The following is a 19076-nucleotide window of genomic DNA, read 5'->3' on the forward strand; positions in this document are numbered from 1 at the left end:
TCCCGCAGCACAGTGGCCATTGCATATATCCTGTCATGACTATGATGGCCAGGCTGTTCAGCTGCACAAACTGTGCTTGGTGGGGTAGGAGAAGCTCACTCAAATATATGCTGAATTTTCAAAACTTTGTATGTAAATACTTTGAGAATGCAGCCCTTTGTGGGTAGATTCCCACCTATCTAATATGCATGGCACATTAAAATTACTGTAAGATACCAGAGATGCTCAGTGCATACGGGGAGGATTTTCAGTGACAAACTAAGCAATGTGAGGGACCCAGATATTAAAGAAAAAAAGTAGGGCAAGATTTTAAATATAGGAACTTCATGTTTGGCTTCTAAATTCTTATTTAGGATCCTAAATAAGTGGGCAGATTGTCAAAGATGCTGAACACCCAACAGCAGCCACTGAAGTCAGACTCAGGAACTATTCAGAATCAGGTCACTTACTGAGGTACCTCCTATTTTTTGAAAATCTTGGACAAGAGACTTAACTTGAGAGAGACTTTATTTTTAAACAATACCCATTATGTTAAATGAGAAAGAAACTAGAATTGAAACTGTGTTTTGGAACCTCTCATCCCTGGAACTTAGGTGATCCAAATAACGAGAGACCCAGAGCCAGACCGTCCCTGGTTTTGCAGAATTAAAAACTGACTGGCAAGGTTTTGAAAAAACCACACCCATTCCCAAGTACTCCCAAAATGCACATACATTAGTCCTGGATTACTGTCCTGACACTCTCTGATGAAAGGAACAAACTACTCATGTGTCATTGTTGGGATTTCTAAACTGAATTTCAGCCTTATGTACAATCAGGGATACGTTACATATTGAATCATAATCCTTATAATAGGACTCCTTTATTCCATTCAAAGTGCTGTTATCAGGAAACTGGAATTTAACACAGGCACAGGTGAAGACTGCTCACGTTTCATCTGTATTCTTAGAGCCCCATTAATATCATTAGCTCTTCTTTGAAGCTGCTGCTACATGATTAACACATGCAAAGCAGTTTTGTATTCTCTTGTTAAACTGAACAATGACAGCCATCCCTTGAATTCATGTGAGATGGCCCTGCGCTATTCCATGGAGAAAGAAATACCCACATCTGAGCCTGTGTTAATGTCTACAACTCAGATTGTGAGTCAGAAGTCACAAAACAGGGCAGGAAAAATTGTCTGTCTTGATACTTCTTGTGGAGAAATGCTTTTAGATCACCAGCACATGACTTAAAAATTAAAAATAAACTAAAGACACTCAGAGCTGGATTCTGAACCTAGGACCAGTCCAGCTTCCATTCAAATCCCTGAGAGTTTTGTCATAGAATAATCCGAGCAGAAGCAGTCCTGTGCTATAAACCGGTTAGGATTGCTCTTCATTGTAAGCTTGATCCCAAGAGTTGACGGACTTTTGTTGGTTTAGCACCTCTCAAATTCAGGTGCTGTGAGCCTAATCAGATCTGATTAAATTCATGCAGGCAAAACACCGTGAAAGCCAGATTTGTTGAAGAAAGATATCCAGGATAGCTTTTGAAGCCATAATTTAACAATTAAAATAGGAGCACTTTGCTTGGTATTGTATATATTAAAGATCTGAGTCTCAGTTACACTAGTCCCTTTTTACACCATTCTGATAGTGTAAAGGGGACTAAAAGTGGGTGTAAATGTAATGTAAGGCCTTGTTATATTGCCAGAGAGCTGTAAAGGGGATCTAGTGTAAATGAGAATCAGGCCTAAATGTAAAAAAGGAAAACTAATTTGGTGATTGGTTTGCAAATGTGAAGCCCAGAATGTCAGGAATTACAAAGAGAAAGGTCCCAACAGCAATATTGTTTTGGTCACAAACAAAAATTCACCTTTGGGCTGAACCCAAGCATGGAAATTTGAGACCTAAAGCAGTCCCTTTCGGAATGTGTTTGGTTATTCAAAACAGAGGTCAGAATAGAAACCAATTTCAACCTGTATTCCAGTGTTTGCCATCTGCATGTGCTCCAACTTCTCACAGCTGCCATGAAACCTAACCAGCCCAGACACAAAATCTATTCACCCATATCTTACCACAAGTGATGGGCAAGAAACACATTTATTCATGGAAGACAAGTAGAATTTGTGACTCAAATTTTCAAAATGGCCATTGATGCCAGTGGGTGCCTTGTTTTTTGGATATACAAGTTGAGTCAAAAAGGAGCCTGATTTTCAGAGGGTGGATGCTCAGGACTTTCTGAAATCCAGGGCTCTGAAAGCATCTTCACTGAAGCACCCAAAAACTGAGGCACCCCAAATCACTAATTGGAAATGTAGGCCTATATTTTGTAACTAGTGTACAAATTAAGATTAAACATTGAGAGGGTGAATAAAATTGGAGACCTAATATGGAAACAAAGCACTAGTACTCAGGGCTCTCTGTATCATGGTTTCACTGTATCATCAGGTACAGTACCTGCTTATTGCCCTGTTTCCCATGTTTTCCTGATTAAGTGTGTATGATTCAATTGAATTTCATTTCTCCAGACCCCTAGTACTTACTCGGATAAAAGGTTCTGTCAAGATTCAGCTATAACAGAAAAAATGTTGAAGGGAAGCTTTAGGGATAACTGCTGTTGTACATTCTTCTGCCACAGGCCATGCATGTTACAAGAATATCCACGAAAGCTCAATTGTCAAAACATGGTGCTGTAGTTGTTTCCTCTGCTTCTAGTTGCTATGTTTGGGTCACTGGGGAACTGTCCAGCAAAATATAGCAATGGATCAGTGCTAAGTCATAGCCCTAGAAAACAAGCTTATGCAAACCTCCAGGGAACCATTATAATTTCCTCATCATCCCTGAGTGAACCATTAATAGATTGTAATCTCTGGTAGCAACAACAAGAACTAAGAGTTAGTACAGGAAACCACAATTACTCAGCCTGCTCAGGTTACTATCAGCTTCACTGGGAGCAGAATTGTTCTGTCTTGTCCAATTCCGTATGTTCCTTGGGGCATTATTGTGGACTCTGGAGGGCATGGTTCCCTTGTGCATGAAAAGGAGGGGAAGAAACTATGGGGAGGAAAAAAATAGAGACTGGGGCTATTTTACCATGTTTGGCACTTGTAAAGATTCAGGAGCTCTTGAAATAGAATGAACTATGTGATCCTTTCATGCCTACGGTAGCCCACCTGAAAATGCCAAGGTCAGGGCAAGATTCAAAGGGAGAGCAGAATCTCCCAAACCGGTGGCTAACGCTGCAGTTAGATTCACCAACCAGTCACAAATAGTGCTTCTGCTCCCCACACTGGTTATCAAGAAGCAAAAAACAAGAAATTACACAGCCCCCTTTATTGCATTTCAGTCTTTGACTCCCAAGTAGCAACTAAGTCTAGTAAAGAGATAAGTTATTAAATTCTATTCCCTTTACCAAAAATGTTATTCTGATCCTCACAGGGTCAGACCGGTATAAGTTTGTATCTTGCCCAAAATACCATGGTGCCAGGCAATTCTTTGGTAATTAAACTAAAGGTTTATTATGAAAGGAAACAATGAATGAAAACAAATAAGAAGAGAGATGTTAAATGATCAAAGCAATCAGATACATACAAATAATTTTAAAGTCCATATATATCAGACTCTCAGCAGAATTGTGGAGTTTGCAGGCTTATACAGTTTCTCTGGTATACATCCAGTACCTGGATGGGTCTCAGTCCTTCGTTTCACAGCTTCTGTTATAGATCAGTTGATCCAGAAGTAGGAAGCAGGAATGGAGACAAGGTGGAGATGATGCAGCTGCATTTTATAGTTTCTGCCATGAGGCTTGTACTTCATTTGTCCCAAACATAGCCACACAGCACATGGCATGGAAAAGCCTCAGAGTTCCCTGTCCGTAGGCATGTTCTTATATGTCCTGGTGATTTCATAAGGTGTAGGCCTGGCTTCTCTCCCTGGGTTTATTGCTGACACTAATCTGCTGTGTGGAGAGGGAAGCCTGTAACCCAGTGGCACAGCACAAGTTATTGGATACAGATATATCACACATATTCATAACTTACAATACAAATATGACACATACACATAAACAATATTATTATACTTAGCAAATTATAACCTTTCCAATGGTACCAGATATGGCATATCTGGTAAGATTCATTGCAATTTTGTCATATTGGTATTAAATAATATTAATGGTCAGCCCTTAATCCAGACAGCATCACAAAATATACCTGATGTACTGTAACCTAAGGTTGAAATATATTACTCGTTTGTCAGTTGTTTAGTGAGTAGTCTTCAAACTCTAATTCCAGTCATCTAAATGCAATTCATGGAATCACCCCATTGGCGCTCAGGCCTGCCTGAGAAGAGAATGAGGCGGGGGAAGTTGCTTCCTCTTTCCTCAGTTAGGTGAGAAAGACTGACATTAAGTGTCACCTGTATTTGCACCAACCCTGAAACCAACAGATACGATGTAATTTCTCTTTGATGTTCACAAAACCAGAGCAATAGCACATGCTTAAAACATCTTTGCAAAAATCCCGCTATTAGAAAAAGTGTATCATGGCTACAAATAAAGAAAATTCATAATTTTTAATCAGTCCATCAGCTATCAATTGTAGCTGATTTTCTGTAGTGCCATCTTTTGTTAATCCTCCATTGACCTCAGATCATCTTCTACAAATGAGTATTAAACGCATTTCTAGGTCCTTAGTGTAACAAACAGGCCCAGTGCTAGCCAATTTATCCTTTGAGGAAAAACCCCAAACCCCCCCAAAAAACAAAAAGGGTCTTCTGTTAAACAAAATGGTTTAGATAAAAGAATGGGTAACAGGAAAGTAAGGCTGAAAAAACTCAGACAAAGGTTACAAAACGGAAAATAAAATCATTTAAAAAGTTCACATATTCTGCAGAAAGGGACTCTCTGGTAAATGGCATCCCATTTTTATTGTCTCTCCATGATTATAGATTAAATTTCTTCATTTTAGAAGTATAACAATATTTTGTTCTAAATTCAAATGAAATCTTGGATCAGACCATTTGGCTGGATTCTGTCAGGTTCATGTGTCATCACTAGTAATAATGGTTCTCTAATCATAATGTAGCTAACAATTCTTATGATGATGCAGAAACTGGAATTGAACCCAGCTAAATTTCACATAGCTGTGCAGGCTCTGGGTGCTCAAAGGACTTAAAAAATAAGCACTGTTAAAAAGTTATGGCTCTGAATATGGACGGAGAAAATCTGAGTAAAAGAGTATGCTTTTTACTTCATCTTATTTTCTAACTATAAATGTACTTGAACAAATGTCATAAAATAATTTTCAGATGACACACTACAGATTGGATAGGGCTGAGAATCAGCTAAAGACCAAGAACAGCCTGTGAACTTGGCTTCCGGTAGATGTGTAAGGAAGAGACAATTATGTTATAATGAAACCCTGCTTCAGCTCCTAAACATGAATACAGAAAAGGACTTTTTGTGTAGAGTGGTGCCATCAAATACCAGTAAGAAATAGAACAGGCTTTACAGTGATTTTATCTGATGTTGGGTACAGAGATATATTACAGAGGCTAATCCAAGACAAACAAGATCCTCTGTGAAGAATTCTGTTTCCCTCTGTTTACCGATTCAAGTCCTATTACACGGAACAGATATAAAGACCTAGCAGAGATCAAGAAATCTTGTGTGTGATAATGTGGAAAGAGCAGTCCTGTGCCTTAGCAAATTAAGGATGCAGCATAAGGAGAAAACAGACATTCCTAAGGAGAGGGGGGATCTGAAAAGTTGCTTTAGGATCATGTACACAACAGTGAGGACCAAAACACTGACATTGAGCAGCACAGCCATGGGGTATTTACTCACAGCCTGCTAAAGCTTTACTTTAATACCTTCAGTGCTCTGTAGGCTAGAGTTTTAAATGGTTTCTTCCTTTCATTTCCTGCCTCCTGTAACAGTGGATGGATGAACGCTAGCCTAGACAGAATACATCCAGCGTAACATGTCTTATTTGTGTGAAAACACAAATCTATCTAATTGACAAATTAGCAAAGAGCTGGATAAAGAAAATTATCAGTTTAATTTAGTTATCTACTTGTTCTGGTACTTGGAAGTCACAAAGGCTAGGACCTGCTTTCTTACACCTTTTCTTAATAATATCCTATTCCTAACTCAAGAGTATGATATATCTCCTTAAGATAAGATTTAGCTAACAGGAATCCTACAGAAATAATGTTTATGATTATCCTTAACACTTACAAAATTTTATCAAGATTGAATTTAGACTAGTTTCTTTATCTGCATTTTAATGTTATGCAGTAATCTCTCTCTCTCTCCCCAGTTATTTGGGAGATAGATGCATATATATCTTAGGTACTTATATGGCCCCTGTTACCATAGTATCTAATCTGTTGGGGATTTCTCCCGTTTTGGGAAATGCTTTGTCTTTCCTTTTTCTACCATCTTTCCTCTAGCTATCTATAAGTGTGTGCCATTTGTTGCTTCTAGTTACTATATTATTGGAAGAAAAGAGATTTTTTTAAAAGATTTAACATGAGAAAAAGTTGAAAAATGTGGCAAAATCACCTTCATCCATGGAGCTGAGTCTCAAGGCAACTCCAAATATATTTCTCTATCCAACACAGTGTGAAAGACTTAAGTGTGGCATAGATCTTCTAATATGCATAATATCTCAAAGGGGACTAAATGGTGGTCAGGCTGGAAATGTGTCTTATAATTCAGCTAATACTTATTAATGTGAAAGACAATCACACAATAAGCCACACCAGAGAGAGCTGCTTGTTTGTAACAGGGCTCAAATTATGTTCTAGAATGATTCTTAAGCAAATATAAACTCATGTTCTTTTAAAGAAGAGCGAAGTGCAACAGAGTTAGTGTGAAAATTTAGGACGTTTTGTTCTAATGTTCACTTCTCACCGTTAATAGATGGTGCTGAAGAGGAGATTTGCTTGTGGTTGGTGAAAATGTAACCTTTAATAATGGTTTAAGTGTTGGCGATGAGAGATGCTGTGGTATTCAAGGACAGAAAGATTCTGGACATGAGGAACTGAGACTGCAAAAGGAAAAAAATTAGAAGATGGGAACTGGAACATTTGTATGCTGGTTGTCATTAGGAAGTTAAGAGATTATTCTTATTAGAAATTCAGGGCTGGTTTACACCAAAACTGTCACCAAAATAGTGATATCAGTTTTAATTCACACCTTTTGTTGTTCTGGTGCAAAGTACGGACACTTATTTGATATTACACGTGTCCTTCTTTTATTTAAATTGGGAAAAAACTATTTTAAATAAATCAGTTTACGGTATTAATAACAACAAATAAGAATGTTCAAATATTGTGCCAGCATAACAGAAGGTGTGAATTAAAACCAGTGTCGTTATTCTGGTGGCAGTTTGTATACAAGACCTTAGATTTTGTCTAGAGTCTCACACTTAAATTGTTAGTGTGTTCACTGGGGGATTTTTATATCTGCCTATCCAAGGGCAGTATTTCAGCAGTACTTCAATGTTAATGGGGGAGAGGAACTCCAACCCTTATGCACCTTGGAGTGCCAGTCTCAGGCCCTGAAGTGGTCCAAGTTCACTTCCCAAACTCTCCTGCCTTTCCTAGACTACCTCTACCCCTGACCACCTATGGTCTCTGTCCTGTGAGATTGGGACCTGAGTAGAGCAAGTTTCTTCTTTCTACTCTCACTCTTCAGATCAGAGCGATCAACACCCCCCCCCCCCCCCCCCGTTGGATTCAGAACTCTTTCACATACATAGTTTAAGGCAGATAACTCTTTCTTTAACCTAGATTTATGATATTTAGATGGTCCCCAATTTTTTTGTTTCCAACAGATGCCTGTCATGTTTTACCAAACACTTACGAGGTTTCTCCGCTTTTCCATAGCATTCAGCAATTGACAGTACAAAAAGAAGGTATAGAAAAGCTGATATTTCCTCTAAGTGTGGTCTTCTTCAACAAAAGGGATGAAAAGAACGTTATTCACTGTTATAATGTGAAAGTTTTCTTTACCCATTACTGAAGCTTAAAAGAAATACGCTACACTGAAATTGAAGTGGGCTTCAGGTAAAGTCTCTTTTGTTTGAAAAATAGTAAAGCACTAAATACAAATTCAGAATAATATGGGAGATTTCAGCTTACACCACTATATAGGCAATTTCTTACCAAGCCTGGATGATTTATTTCCTGGTGCTATATTAAATTTAATTTCCAGTATTAAACAAAAGAAAAGGAAACTTGGGAAAATAAAATACATTAAACTGAAGAGCACACATGTCTGGCTTTGAAGTAGTCAAGGACAGATTTAAAGATTTTTTCCCCCTCTATGTCCCATTTATTTTTGTAACTTTCATATGATTGTCAGCATTTACAAATGTGGGAGCTTCTGTACGTTACATTATTTATGAGTGTTTAACATAACTGACTCTTGCAACAAAAGAAAGTAGTCTCTGCTAAATACAGCTGATTCATATTGTAAGCTTGTTTGGAGATGTTAATAAAAACTTATGTTCACCCGGCTCTTTTGAAATTCTTGTGTGGAATCATTTTGTATCCGGTTTACTTTCTATAGTAGATCTAGCCCCATATGGGCAGCCTATTTCTCCAGCAGCAGACAACAGACATTCTATAATCTGGTATTGATCTGCCTTTCTGGAGAGTCCCCACTGAAGGTTCCAGTAAACCCAGGTCTCCGTACCAGAATCCAGATGATGGTAACTTGCCCAATGGTAAATGGGTAGAAAGTGTTTGTAACTGAGTATTGGGCCTTGAGCATGTACACGCACATTCCAGTGCTCTCATTATGGCCCTTTGGCTTGTCGTGGAAAAGATCACACAGCTTCTCTTTTAGGGTTGGATCGAGCAGAACTTTAATTGTGACGTACACACAGGAAGCTATAGTTATAGGGAAACCCAGACAGCACATCCCTGTGCTGATCTCTGGAACTTTGCCTTGGTACAAAATACAGGTGGCTTATATAGCTTTTTAAGATTCCTTTTTACATATAGATCGTATAGTGGAGTTTCTGATACTTAACAGGTCATTTACCGCACATAGGGTACTTATAACACACAATGGGGGTCTCACGGTGCCAGCATGTCACGGTGATTCTTTTGGTGCCAGTGAGTCCCGAGTCACATATAGTCACTTGTTATCTATCTGACAGGGTATGGCTGGGTGCTGTTACAAAGGTAGTTAATGTCTTACAACATAGACCAACGATTTTGCATTTCTATTGTAGTTCTAAGACATCCTGCCCGAATTTAGCATTTCTATCACAGTTTCAGTCTAAGGCATCTTGTTTTCTATCACTGTTCCAGTCTAAGGCATCCTGGCTGAATTATTTTGATTCCACAGGCTCTTTACAGCAGGGAACTGTAGTTTGAAGGGCATATGATTGAGAGCAAGCATGTGATGTACAGGAAGCAAGATATAAGGCTTCCTGACTCCTAAGCACGGAGAGTAGAGACATATAGCTGGAGCAGCCTTAGTGAGTCTCTGCTTAGCAGCCAGGAAAGGCTTACCTACTGAGGAAGAATGCATGATCCTCCCACCCATCCGACTGCAACAAGTGGGAAATGTCTTTATAACTGAGTGTTTTGATTAATATGAATGTTGGCTTTTTGAACATCTTCTGTTTATGATTAAAAGTGGTCCTGAGGAAAGGGACTTGGAACTGAAATTGAGCGCTGAAGCATTACTTGGACAGCCCTAACTGATGAATCTGCCTCACTGGCTTATAGTATTATGGCATATACTGCTTTAATAATTAAAATTTAAACCATCAGGGAAGTTGCATGAGGATTTGCAGTCCCTGTTGTATTGAAATTTATTAGACAGATTCCTTTTTTAGGAAACAAAGTATTGGGATGAAACTTTGGGTTTTTATGTCATTCATTTTTTAGGTGCCTTGAATTTTGAAACACTTTGTGAAGTGACTATTGCCAAAAAAATAAGTTGTAAGGGTTTTATTTCAACAATATCAGGCTTGTTTTTGATGATTACCTGTTCTATTCATTCCCTTTGAAGCGCCTGACATTGGCCACAGTCAGAAGACAGGATACTGGGCTAGATAGACCATTGATCTGACCCATTATGATTGTTCTTATGTTCTTATATTAGTTATAATGACAGAAAAATCATGAGATTCACTTCATCTGCTCAAAAAGCATCCCTAAAAGAGAGCTTTAAAGCCTACAAGAATCTGGAAGCTTTAAAATAAAATTAAAAGCATTTTTTAATAATGTGGAAGCTGGTGGACTCACTTCCAAACAGTCTAAGTGAGTGATTTACAGGCAACATGACTCACCTATGCAAAGGGACCACTGCATTATTTTATACTTCATTTAAAAAAGATACTTACTTTTTACTTCATTTTTCATGAATGGGTAATGTCTTCTTTGGCTGGATCATGTGCAGGAATTGTACCTGAGAACTCTGGGTCTAAAAAGCATAAGCCAGTACTGTCTAAGCCAGTGAGCCAAGTCCATTAAGTTGGAGGTAAAAATCACTAGCCACTAGAGGGAGGCAAAGTGAAGTACTGTTAATGTGGGCTATACTTGGCAATGAAAGTTAGTTCAACCCCTGTACACATTTTTTAATAAACAAGTGCTAAGTACAACAAGGTCCTACTGTCCTTTACATTTTCATAACTGTACCCCAGGCTTTTAACTATATCTTTATATCTTCTATTCATGGCCAAAATTAGTCTTTCTGCACTTTGCAGGAGATCCTGGATGCAGGTGTGCATCTGTGCTGTAGTGGAGATTAGCAGAAGTATTTGAGCTGGAGCTTCCTTGGTTTAGGAAGGGAGTAGCTCACAAGCTGTTCTGCAGGAGGATCACTCGACTTTGGAATTTTCTCAGCCTCTCTCTGAAAGGGCCTGAAAATCCAAATCTCATTTACGTTAAGGCCCTTTTCCACTTCTCTGGCAATGTAAAGGTGTCAGACCACATAATGTAAATGAAAACTAAGCCCACTATCCATTAACCTTTCAGGCATACTTCAAAGGCCATCTCTTTGTGCAGGGACTTGGGGAGAATTGAGCCAATAGGGTGTTTGGGGAGGGAATTCAAAGGGTAAGGAGATCAGGGAGACAAGATGGGTGAGGTAATATCTTGTATTGGACCAATTTCTGTTGTTGAGAGAGACGAGCTTTATAGGCCTTGTCTACACTTGCAGTTATGCTGGCAAAACTTTGTTCGCTCAGTGATGTGAAAAAAACCACAGCCTCATTTAGATGGTTTTATTATGTTGGCAGGAGACGTGCTCTCCTGCTGACATAATGTGGCTACACTCGTGCTCATGCCGGCAAAACTTATTTCGCTCGGTGTGTGTGTTTTTTTCATACCCCTGAGCAACAAACTTTTGCCAGCATAACTGCGAATGTAGACAAGCCCCTAGCTTACAGAGAGCTCTTCAGGTCTGGCAACCTAAGTGTCACTGCTAAACACGAGATTTGAACAGATTGTTTAGCATAAGTAGTTAAAATATATTTCAAGCGACCATTCAGGGTGAAATGGCTCATTAACACCCCTCCAGTCACAGGGGGGAAAGGAAGGGCAAGAGAGGAGCAGTTGGGGAGAAGGTGGTTATTACAGGTTGTGGTAATAAGCCATAAATCCAATATCTCTATTCAGTCCATGATTTTTAGTGTCTAGCAAACTTACGCATTTAAGCTCCCAGGCTCATCTTTTGAAAGTGTTGTGCAGGTTTCCTTTGAGGATGAGGACTGATAGGTCAGTAGAGTGATCACTTTGTGAAAAGAGTTGACCCATGGGTGATATGATGTTCTTGTCTTTTATCATTTTCCGGTGTGAGTTCATTTGAGAGCATAGTGATTGTTTGGTTTCACCCGCATAGTTGCTGCTGGGGTATTTAGTGCACTGGATGAGGCATGTCACATGTTATGATAGGCATGTGTAGGACCCCTGAATCTTGAAAGGTGTGTTGTGGGGGCTGTTTATCATTGTAGGAATGGAGATACATTGGCAGGTTTTGCATCTGTTGTTCTGGCAGTGTCTGGTGCTGCTTTGAGTTGAAGGGTCCTGGTCTGTGGGGTGCTTGCTTCAGATGGTGAGGTTGGAGAGGTTGGGGGCTTGTTTGAAGGCCATAAGATGGGCTTCAGAAAAGGATTTCAGAATTGGGTCCCCATTGAACATGGGTATGGGTTGTAGTTTGATGATAGCCTGAATGGCTTCTAGTGACAAGTAGGGGCGTGTGGTCGGAGGGAGTTTTATTTCTGTATTGAAACAGGTTCTCTCAGAGTATTTGGATGGCCCATTTCATGAAACAATCTACTTCTCTGGTGGAATGTCCTTGTTCGGTGAAGGCGGTTTTGAGTGTCTTCAGGTTTATGTCCCGGACTTTCTTCTTGGAGAGTAAGGAGATATCAGTTTGCAATATGCTTGCTGACTGGTGGCTGGGAAGGGCAATGGAGGGACTGTGATACTGTTGTTTGGTGAGGGGTTGTTTTTAGATTGATGGCAAATCTCCAAAGCTGAGGACAGGCATAATTCTATGTTGCTTTATTCAGAGATGAAGATATTTTCCAGGTTCTATTACATATACAGTCATACTAATATGCATTTCTATATAAAACAGTGGTGTGTTTGTCTCTTGAAATCAAAGGAGTATTCTCAGTTGTCTGAGCATTCTTAATTATTACCCTTGAGCCCTAGGAAACGTCAAGTTTGTGAGGGAAGGGAAGAGTAGAAAACATCCCTGGAAAGAGAATCCACAGTGTTTTGGGAATCTAGCAGAGTCCCTGAGGTCTAAAACCTCTCAGCTAAAGGAAACCACATTTTAAGTCATACTTCCTGCATCTAGATGTATATTGCTTTGGTATATTATTTATATAGTGTGCTGGGTGGCTTATACACAGGTAAGTAGACAAAGTGGTATTAGGTGTCCAACCCTCATTGACTGTGAACGGAAGCTAGTGCCTGAGTGCCCTCCTTGCCTTTAAAAATCTCTCCTAAAATCCATGCCTTGAAGAGGCAACAGACAATAGTGGGGCAAGAGAGGCAAGGCTCTGTATGAGTGCTCCAGCTAGCTAGTTTTGCAACTCATGACAACCATCTCCCCCGCCCCCCAAGTGAACTGTAGAGTAGAAGGTCATCCCTGAAAATGCCCTTCATCCTGCAGATGTTCACCTCTAAGGACTACGAGCCAGGGTGATCTCAACCATCAACTGAGCTCAAGTATCATGATGGTACATCAGTAGAGAAGTAGTATCTCTGGTATCTAGAACACAAGTTCAACACCACCACCATCAAGGAGATAGCTCTGACATCATTGCTCAAGACAGAAAAGATAGTATTATCAGCAGACAGATAAATACCTACTGTAACTACTACTCTAACCCTTCTGATGTTGGCATGCCTTATAGGGCAACCTACTGTAATTAGAAAGGCAGTGGAGGCGAGTGAGACAATATTGATAGTGGGGGAGGGGGACACGAAATGAGTGAATTAGCATGGTGTTACAGACAGAGCCAGTAGGCTAAGAATATTTAAAAGCCAGTGTATATTTATAGCAAAAGAGAGAAAAAAAGGTGTCTAGAATTTATGTCTAATGCAATGTGGATGCTCAGCACACATATTCTAAAATTTCTTGACATTCAAGGTCAAGCAGAGCTAGAATCTTTCACCTTTCATACTGTCAGACTTTTTAGACAATAGATGGATATTATTGACCTGCATGTGAGATTAATTTAATTTTTCTTCCTTTATAAACAATATCAAGAAAGACTTAATGTTTAACTTAACCTTCATCACAGAGAGGGTCAGTACACTCTATTACACCAAGAGGCGCTTAAACCATAGTCCTCCCCACAGAGAAATGCTGGCTAATTAGATGACTGCAGAAATTAAAACCACACAAATTCTGAAACAGGATGCATTCATAACTTCACTATTTAATCACACTGCTCTTGGTTGCAACCTATCTGCATCTTTCATCTTTATATTAGCTCTTTAGGTGTTCTTTTGCTCAGTTGCAAGGCCTAAGTGACTTAGATGGCTAATTTCCGTTTTTCTAAAATGACTTAGGGGGCTAAGTCTCATTGAAAGTCAATAGGAGTTAGGTACTTAGGCACTTAAGGGGATTTTCAAAAGCACCTATCTGTGTCTTTCGGCACCTAAATATCTTTACAAATCCAGCCTTTAGGCCTTGCAACCTAAGTGGAGCAATGCCAAAATACCTTTAAAAATCTGGTCTTTACACTAGTGCAACTATGATTATGCCTACACTATGAGCTAGGAGTGTGATTTCCCTGCTTGTGTGCACATACTCACACCGGCTTTCATCAAGCGAGTGCAAGTATAAAGAGCACTGTAGCTGCGGTAGCATAGGTGGTGGCAGTGGAGCTCGCTGTGCCATGTCAAGTACATACCCGTTTCAGGCATGTATATACTCAGCAAGGCTAGCTTGATGAGAGCTAGTGTGAGTATGTGTATACAAGCAGGGGACTCACACTCCTAACTTGTAGTGTAAACAGCCTTCACTGATGTCGTTACACCAGTGTGAATTTTCTTAATATAGACATGGCCTGATGCATTTAAGGAAAAATTGATATTGGAAAAGACAGTAGTGGATAGAGGGGACAAGTGGGTAGAAGAGACAAGAATGGATAGAGAAAGAGACACACCAAGGGAAGTATGAGACTGGACTGGAGAGAAAAAGCAGGTTACACACCATTCAGTTAATGCACCAATTATTCTTACACACAATAATGAGTGCCAGTCACTGTATTCTGCAGATGCTGAACTGAAAACATTTACAGCCAGCAACCAATAATATTTTGCAGAATAATGGATTTGAAAAGTCATCAGCAGTTTGCAAGAAAGTTACTTTGGAAAAATAATACAAATTCCCTGAACATTAGACATTATCACCCAAATGTAGCACTGTGTGAGATGATTATTGATGAAATATAGAGGCTGCTAAGTGTTGTTAACTTTCTTCTTAGAAAGATGAAATGCTTACTGAGATTATTTGTTTCTTCTACAGAAGCGGAATGCTGTTTTGTTGCAGAAGCTTTTGGCTGAAGATGTAATCTTATCCTTAAAACAGGAGGTAAAAAATTCCTAGCACTCTGTGAATTATTTTTCTGCGATTTAAAAAAATTAAGTTGTAATTTTTTTTTAAAGTTCAGTTTGTTTCTAAGACACATCTGAAATATGGTGCACATATACCCTGGCCACAGTTGTATTGACTGGGTCAGTGATACTGACATAAGATTACAGCTGGGCAAATAATTGATTATTCAGTTTGGCAGTTCAAAAAAAAAAAAAATTGGTAAAGATCAAACCCAATCTAAAAGTGCCACAAATTTTTGGGAAATTCAAAGAGTCCATTTTGTGTTGAACAAAACTTGAAACATGTTTCCAGCTGAAAATATTTTGTTCTGGGTGTTTTTAAAGGGTCAACTTTGCAAGGCGGAGGGGGGAGGGTGAAGGTGCCAATCTTACATCTTTTAGTACAGTGCTTAGGGCACTACTTTAGATGTGGTAGGCCCAGGTTTAAAACCCCATTCTGGAGCAAAGATTTGAACACAGGTCTCCCTGCTCACCAGTGAATGCCTTAAGCAGCAAGCTAGAGGCATTTCTGTGCTGAATTTCAGCATATCCTTTGAAGGTTTTGCACTTTGTATAAGTAACTAAATAGTCATTGGAGCAGGGACTTATTTGAACTTGGGGTCGCCTACATCCCAAGTGAATGCCCTACCCACTGGGGTAAAAGTTATAAAACTGGATCTTCCTCGTGTGAATCTAGCCTTCAACTTTTTTTCTGGCTGAAATTATTCAGCAAATTTATGTCAGATTTGCAAACACTTTTGCGTTGACAACTGTATTTTTTGGCAAATAAACTGTCCAAAAATTTTCCCCCAGTACATTACATATGGGAAAAGCACCTTTCTGCAAAGCAAGTTTAGTGTTGCTCCACTGATCTGGCAAGAGGAGACTCACCAGGAACAACTACTGCTTTTAGACCAGAAAGCAGTATACTTGAGTATCACTGGTAAAGGGGATTAGATCATACCCAGAGCTCTCTTATCAGAGGCTAGCCACCAAATGGTAGACACAGCAGCACAGAAACAAAGAAACAAAACTTGTTCTTCTCATCTCTTCTACATCCACCGCCCCCACCCCACCCAGGCCAGTTTATATCATGCTCTTTGAAAACTAGTTTTCTGAAATACCTGGTCTTTGTGATGTTCTCTGGGACTTGATAGCACAAAACAGGGCTACAGAACGCAGCATACCCTGCTGTATAACCTTTTGACCCACCAGGAATATAAAGACAGTGGAAATTTAAGAATTCAGAAACTGATCACTTGTTGCTGAAAGACACCCATGATACTCCTTACTCTTAGTGGAAGACTGATAAATTCAATCATCTGTTTTCCCTCTGTTTTCCTTTCAGTCCCTCTCTTTCTTTTCCATACACTCTATGTATGAATGTTACTTCTTCCCTGCTACAGGGAACAGAAGAACTGAAAGTGTATTGTAAAAAAAAAATACAATAAAGCAAAATTCACTTGTGTAGTAAAGCAGTCATCAAGGAGTTAACTGCGTTAACTACTACACCACTCCTTTACTTCCTATTTAGTTAGTGGATATTTCAAGGCTCCTCTGCCCCTCCGGTAGTTAAATAAAGCAGCAAGCCCCTTCCCAGCCTAACTACTGTTCAATAGAGTATGTTTTTTGTGTACTGAGCACTGTGTTTATAAAACAGGCTTCTCAAAACCAAGCATGTTTCCAGAAGGGTTTATAAACATCATGGTGTAAAAATAATGCACAGTGTAGAGTGAGTGTGATCCTGAATGTAAGGGCTCAGCTGGAGCTGTGAAATTGACAAGAAAGTTGGGCAACTAAAGCCTTGGAGAGATGAGTGACTGGACCCCACTCCTAGTTAGAAGCCCGGGGGAGTGGCAAGGGGAGAAGTCTAGTGGCTTCCCCCGGCTCACAGTGGGAAATGAGGAGGGGATAAGCCCTGGGCAATTTTCCCTGGCTCCTGGCTGAGAATAGGAGGGGAGGGTAGCCCGCCAGGAGCCCAGGAGCCTGTGAGGCAGCCAGGCTCCCAGTGGGGAGTGGCTAGAGGAGCTGAGAGACGGGGTCTTAGGTCACTGGAAGTGCTCCTGGTGAGGATACACACGACCAACCCAAGGAGGGTAGCATGGATATCACCCACCACAGTAATTAATGTGTTGGCTGTAAGTCAGCCTAACATAGTTGATACGTCAATAACATAGGTTATCTTTGTAGTGTAGACAAGGCTTAGGATCCCAGTTCAGCAACATACTTAATCACAAGCTTACCTTAAAGAACATGCTAAAATTTACTGATTTCTGTGGGATTTATAGACATATTTAAGTGCTTCACTAAATCAGAGCTTAATCAAACCTCAGAAACATCTCCCTTGTAAGTAAAGTAAACATCAATGTGCTGATCACAGACAGTAAGTGATTTGCCAGAGTTTCACAGGGCATCCAGAACATGGAATAGAACCTAGGAGTCCTGATCCTCTGTCTTTGCTTTAATCAGTTGAAGCACATTGCTCCCCCACAGAAGAATGTACTTCAGTGGATGAATGTATTAAGTCCAGTAACTGTAGCCACTTTGTGTATTTGCACCTTGCTGTTCCTTCAGTGATCAGTATACATAAGGCATTTTACCTCCATAATATTATACACACCAAATCATTAGTTTAAAATGCATCATCCTTAAGCTTTTGGACAGAGGAGTCTTTTGAATGGAAATAACTATTGTCAGAGTTACAAGAGTGTATTGTGATGGTGGTGCTAGGGATATGTAGCTGAGTTTTCCTCCAAGAAGATCTTGATCTGTGGAGGTGATTAAGAGATTAAAATAGGACATACTTACCGGGTTTAGAATTTTCCTGTTATGCTATAATTAATAACCTATTAGTCATAAAATAACTTCACTCTTTGCACTTTCCTCTGTTCTTTTCTTATCTTTTTCACTGTTCTACTTAATTCTCTTCCTTTGTTAGTTGCCACTCCCCCATCCCCTTTCATTTTTTCTGCCTGCATCTATTAGGGCTTGTTTACACATGTTGAGCACTTAGTTCATGGCAAACTGGGGTGTAAACTGTGCTAACCTGTTGTACACTGAGGCCAGGTCTTCAGTACACACTTACTTCACTATAACTACGTCACTCAAGGGTGTGAAAGATCCCCACCTCTGAGCAACGAAGTTATACTAACCTTAACCTCCCTATGTAGACAAGGCTTCTCCCACCAACATAGCTACCACCTCTCACGGAGGTGGAGTTATTAAGCTGATGGGAGAGCTCTCTCCTGTCGTCTTAGAGTGTCTTTACCAGAAGTACTACAGTGGCGCAGGTGAGTTTCTAATATAGACCTGACCTAAGTGTCTGTGTGGACCCTGCTCTTGTACACTTAAAGTTCCCTAGTGTGCTTGATCTACTCCTGTTTCAAAGTAGGGTAGAACAAAGTGCTCCAGGGAATTTTTAGTGTGCAGCAGCAGGGTCCACATGGATACTTAGTGTACAGAAGGCTAGTGTGCTTTACAGCCCCGCTTGCTGCGAACTAAGTTGTCATGTAGATAAGGTACGCCTTTTTTCTTCCTTTCCTGTCTCTCACTCATACTATCCTTCATTTGTGCTCTCTCTGTCTCTATGGAAGAATACCTGATTTAACACTATAATAAGAGGGATTTTATATTTTTTCTTAGTAGTGAGGAAGAAAGTGGATCTGATCCGCAGAAGAATAATCTGTGGGAGTCAAACAACTACTGCATGGAGTGATTCAGATTTTTGCCCACCTCTAATTTTCTGTTCAAGAATTCTTAGCACACAGGCAGCTAACTAGAACACTAACTTTGTAACAAGCCTTTTTAAGCACCTTTCACTCTGTAGTATTTAGGCATGAACTTTGGCACTTGGTGTCAACTAATGAAGGAAATCTACATTTTGGTGCTTTACGTTACTTAAAAATTACAGTAAATGGAAATGGAGAATCATGACTTCCACAGAGTAAAATTACATGCTACCACATGATTTACTAGCTGAATCATAATCATCTTTGATGGAATACA

General features: G+C 39.7%; 1 long non-coding RNA gene across 1 annotated transcript in view; it reads left to right on the top strand.

The window, feature by feature from the left end:
* LOC137156197 (uncharacterized) overlaps positions 1-15114 on the top strand; it is a 67406-nt gene extending 52292 nt beyond the window's left edge. The window contains exon 3 of the long non-coding RNA XR_010920690.1: positions 15004-15114. This is a non-coding gene — a long non-coding RNA (uncharacterized lncRNA). The remainder of the gene's footprint in view (positions 1-15003) is intronic.
* Positions 15115-19076: the final 3962 nt, after the last annotated feature.

The sequence above is a fragment of the Emydura macquarii genome, unplaced genomic scaffold, assembly GCF_026122565.2.
Source record: "Emydura macquarii macquarii isolate MOO-44397 ecotype Brisbane River unplaced genomic scaffold, CSIRO-AGI_Emac_v2 contig_1390, whole genome shotgun sequence".
In the NCBI taxonomy this organism is placed as follows: domain Eukaryota; kingdom Metazoa; phylum Chordata; order Testudines; family Chelidae; genus Emydura; species Emydura macquarii.